Source organism: Phoenix dactylifera, chromosome 1, assembly GCF_009389715.1.
Source record: "Phoenix dactylifera cultivar Barhee BC4 chromosome 1, palm_55x_up_171113_PBpolish2nd_filt_p, whole genome shotgun sequence".
Lineage (NCBI taxonomy): Eukaryota > Viridiplantae > Streptophyta > Magnoliopsida > Arecales > Arecaceae > Phoenix > Phoenix dactylifera.
This window is the reverse complement of record NC_052392.1, coordinates 20997270-21002297: the sequence shown is the minus strand read 5'-3', so window position 1 is coordinate 21002297 and position 5028 is coordinate 20997270. Positions and strand designations below refer to the sequence as shown.

General features: G+C 38.4%; 2 pseudogenes; one reads left to right on the top strand and one right to left on the bottom strand.

Annotated features, from left to right (window-relative positions):
• The first annotated feature begins 653 nt into the window (after nt 1–653).
• On the top strand, nt 654–3668 carry LOC103715995 (annotated as a pseudogene).
• On the bottom strand, nt 1803–4079 carry LOC103715993 (annotated as a pseudogene).
• Between the last annotated feature and the right edge of the window lie 949 nt (nt 4080–5028).

The window sequence follows — 5028 nt, the reverse complement described above, 5'->3', positions numbered from 1 at the left end:
AGGCTGGAAACCCGTCACAAGCTTTCGCTTTCCTCCCTTTTTTGCTCTTCTCTTCTGGGAACCCTCCTTGTGTCCCATCTTTTCTTTCCCATTCTTTTGAACCCCTCTTCCTATCCGTAGGGGGGACTCGTGAGGGTCCTCACGAGTCGGGATTATGAAGGCGGGTAGATGCGTATCATCCCTCCTGGAGATTGAAATAATAGCTGTTATTGAAATGCCACTTTCAGTGGAAGAAAAATCAGAAATGAAAAAGGTAACTGTATCTGACCTGACCTGTTTATATCCGACCCGATCCGATTGCTATCCTTAGTGAAAACTCACTTATAAAAAGAGGGAAAGGGAAAAATTTTCAGTTCCACTTTTTCTAGAAATAATGGAAGTTTGTTTAAAAATAGAAATTATAGAATCAGATAACCAAATATATTTTCTGCATTGGGTTATATTTTTCTGTTTTTTTAAAAAAGGAAACTGAAAAAATAAAACAGTACCAAACAGGGCCTAAGTGACAATTATACTTCTCTTCCCCGTGGTTTCTTGTCTTTGCACTCTACCCTTGGATTTATACTTCAAATGGTGCTGATCTTATAATCATTTGAAGGGAAACCCAGGATGCAAAGTAAATGCAATGATTGTGACTCAGATTTGTTACATTTGACAAAAATGAAATCATCTTAAACACGGTTGTTTCAGGTTTGGTGGTGTTTAGTAAATCATGTTAAGGATATTTTGGTCTTTATGCTTGTATATCGTGAATTACCACACTGTCTTTATGCTTCTTCCAGGTACCTATATTGATAAGAAATGCCCGTTCACTGGCAATGTCTCAATCAGGGGTCGCATCTTAGCAGGCGCATGCCATAGTGCCAAGATGAACAGAACCATCATTGTACGTCGACACTACCTTCACTAAGTGAAGAAATACCAGAGGCAAGTCATAGATTTGTCTTGCTGCGATCTCATCACATCTTTTGAGCAACTCGAAATAATAACTTGTCTTTTTGCCTTAGGTACGAGAAGAGGCACTCAAATATTGCGGCACACATATCCCCCTGCTTCCGTGTGAAAGATGGTGACCATGTTATCATCGGCCAGTGCAGGTGAGCTTATTTCGTAGACTTTGCGGATGATGGCCGCATGATTCAGTCATCTTTATGAACAATTGTAAATGGTTGTCGTAATTTATTTCAGTTTTATTTATTAGGTTTTCGCTCAGCTCAGATTGTTACTTCTAATATCCATCAATTTAACTATGCATACATCTAGTGCAGGCCATCGGCAAAGACTGTTTGGTTCAATGTTCTGAAGGTTATCCCGGCTGGATCAAAAAGTGGAAGCGGGAAGAAGGCCTTTGCAGCAGTTTGAGTCTTGTCTGGATGCCTTAAAAGGTTTTGCATTCTGTAGAAGGCTACTGTTGTTCCATGCAACAATAATAGGTTCCCTGATTATTTTTTTTTTTTTAATCTTGTCAACTCTTAAAGAACCTTAATAAGATTTGATGGGGGAATTTTGTTGAGCTGCTGAAACGATAATTTGCACCTGTAATCTTCACTGCTAGATTGGCAAAATGGCTTTCTTTTTTGTTTTTAACTGGTGAAATGACCTTTTTCTTGTTTTTTTGAGGCTGCGAATGCGAGCGTCAGCAACAACTGGCAGGGTCCTGCATGCACGGAAAATAATGTTCCTTCGTGTTCGGACTGCATCATGTCCTCAGAAGCTTGTCCAAATGTTGAATCTTCAAACATGATTGTTCCCTGAGAGATGCAACACGACATTTAATGACCTTCCATCCAATAATCATATGACTGATGAATAATATATACACTGCAGTACATCTGTCTGGTCTGATTTTTAACCATCTGAAACATTTAGCAGCTCGTACCGTGCCCTACAATGGTTGTCTGTCCTAATAAACAAGCTCAAGACAAATGGGTTTTTTTTATCTCTTCTCCAGGTTGTTGTTTGCTTGTGAAAGACCGAAAAGCATGTCTTTCTTCTGATCACTTTCTGTACTTCCCGCAATGTTATCATTGAGGTAAAACAGCACCAACAGCTCGCGAAGAACCCAATTCAACAGTGTCGGGTCTCATTATCCCTCGCGAGGAACCCAATTCAACAGTGGTCAAGCTATATAGGATCGTGCATCAGTTCCAATCTGAAATAATTTCAGATTCTCTGTAATAATTTCATTCCCATCTGAACCAGTATTCTCCATGTACTACAAGCATCCAAATAACAGAAACCCCCTTACATGCTCATCAACTTCTGATCTGGCCGCCACTTCTGCTCTCAAGCTAATTTAAGCTCTGGAAAGCTTGTTAGAAGGATAAGATATGATCATATGCTATACGAGATATCTGCTCTTATTTCTACATCATAGTTTTTTGATACGTTTACCAAACTCAACATGAAGAATTAATGTAGTTAGTTTCTGGTGTTCATTTACTTTTCTTCTAACAGGCACCTGAGGCTTTGAAGGCCCTCACCAGACACAGTTCCTTCATATTCTGCTTCTTCTATGCGTCGTGATTCTACCGCACCTCGTCTTGCAGCCTCCTCGACCAATTCCTTGCAGCACATTTTCACATCATTGTGCTCTTGGAGCCTCCTCCAGGCAAAGTCTCTGCCGCGCTTTGGTTTGAGAAGACATCCCATATGCCATCGCTGCCTATTATCTAGAACTCGTCCCCTTTCGTTAATGCGATCATCTTTAGCTCTGGTTCGGCATTTAAGGTCCCACCTGCTTGGCTAGACTCCTCCATCCCTTCAATGTGCCAATCGCCAAGAGCTTGGGTCTGCATCAAGCTGACCATTCAAGTAGCCATCATCAATGTAGCAAGCATGGGACCTGATGTGCTCTCTTTCTTTTATACAGCAGGACCTGTGATCCTTGGTAATTTCTACTGCCATCCCCAAGTCTGGAAAGTACTGCCTAACTAATAGAGATCTGCCATCAACAAAGTTTGCCATTGTTGCCAACAGTAAGAAATTAGGATACCTATGGTAAGAGCATAAAACTAAAAGAGATACACTTCTTTATCAAAAAAATACATAAAAGATATACTGAATAAAAAAATGAAAAAAAAAGACAAAAAAACAGCATACCTAAGGAATAGCATGAAATTTACATGAATATCGAAATTAGTGAAAAGTAGGATCTGAATTAAAATTTTGAGACTTTATTTCTTTTTTGAATAACAATCTAATCATGAAGAAAAATATGCTCGTTTACCAAAAACTCATTCTATTTTTTTTTTTAAAAAAAATCTAGCACAACATTAGTTCACAATGCCTTCAAACAACATAATGACCTTCGTGACAGAACTCGCAAAGATAGAACAGTATACCAATCTCATTGAATAATTACAGCCACTATAGACATTTATTACCATCATTTGGTTAGATAGAAAATTAGAAATATTCATGCACCAAGGAGAGCAGTAAGTTGCAAGGAAGCTCACTTTCCAAATATCATTGCCGTAAGCACCTACATGCCAAGAGACAGAATTGACTGGACAGCATGACTTTGCAAATTGTGTATCAACTTGCATAAATGGCCTCGAAACTACTTTTTCTGATTTTAAAAGGGAAATCAGGATCCTCCACAATGACCCTTGGTAAACTGTCACGAACAAAACGAGCTGCACATTTCCTCCATGTCCATCAACTACCTGACAACAAAAGTGGGACAAAGATATTTTAATTAAGTTCTTGCAAGAACTAAATCATCAGAAAGCCATCACAGAGAAGGGGAAAAAAAGGAAAAGATAATATAAATACCAACAGTTACAAAGTCATTTTCTGAAAGATGAAAAATCTGATTTCAATTCTTTCGCAAGAGAGAGAGAGAGAGAGAGAGAGAGGGAATACAATTTCAAATACTATCATCAGGAAGAAAGCTGATGGTAGCAATCTTTATGGAAGCACTTCAATTTCTTGATGTTAACAGCTTGCAAGTAAATTGACCTAATCTCTGGGACTAAATATCGGGGTGCGATGTTTTCTATTTAGGTCCTCAAGGGATAGCACTGTCTTGAACTCCTGCTTACAGTATTAGCTGGATATAAACCTACCAATGGCATGATCGATCATCACAAGCATATAACACAAAGACCAAACATGAATGTAAAATTGAACATGAAGCAATAATGAGCTGACTGCTACAACTCCAAAGGAAGAAATAGAATCTCCATCCAGAAAATGATGGTCAAACTTGTTAGCTGGGCCAGAAATGCATATATTAGTATCTTCCATATCATGGCTGCCAATGCCTGACCACTCCCCTGATCAAATGATGGGGATGAAGTTGATTATCTGACTACTGTTGCTGTCCATGGCCACTGTATTCTCATAGATTTTTCCCATCAGTCACAGAGAGCAGAGTAATAATTTGAATGAGTAGGGGGAATAAACAGAATGAACAAAAAATTGCCTAATTTCACTGATTCAAGGGTTCAAAACATATAGGTGACTGAGTATCTTGTGTGTTTGTAAGTGCATGTTCTTATTGCATGACATTCTCAACTCATACAGCATGCTTGCTGTTCTTACAGAACATCGAGTATCAAGCTTATCTTGTGCGTGCAGTGTAACTGGTAACCAGAGAAAAAGGTTGGAGAGAACTAGTCAAGTAAATGTTGTTTGTTCAAGTTAATATTACAATCATATTGAATTGTAGTGGCATCAAATTTAGTTAGACGTTAGTGCAAATTCAGTCAGCGCAAAGCAGTGGACATGAACTTTATGACAATCAATAATTATTAAACTTAATACCAGGACTTCTTAAGAACAATGGGGTTCTTAACTTTCATGACTTTGTTCCTCGTATCTTACAAAAACTTCTTTTTAAGGTTACTGTGCAACCCTTTATCATTAAACTTAGCAACTGGATATTCCCATAGGATCTAAAGCATGCATTGGAAGCATATTTGATAGAATTGCTCCAGACAGTGATATCAAGGATAGGTTTAAACGAGTCAGTGATAAAAGATCATTGATCAATGATGCAATTGATATTAAGGAGGCTTAACT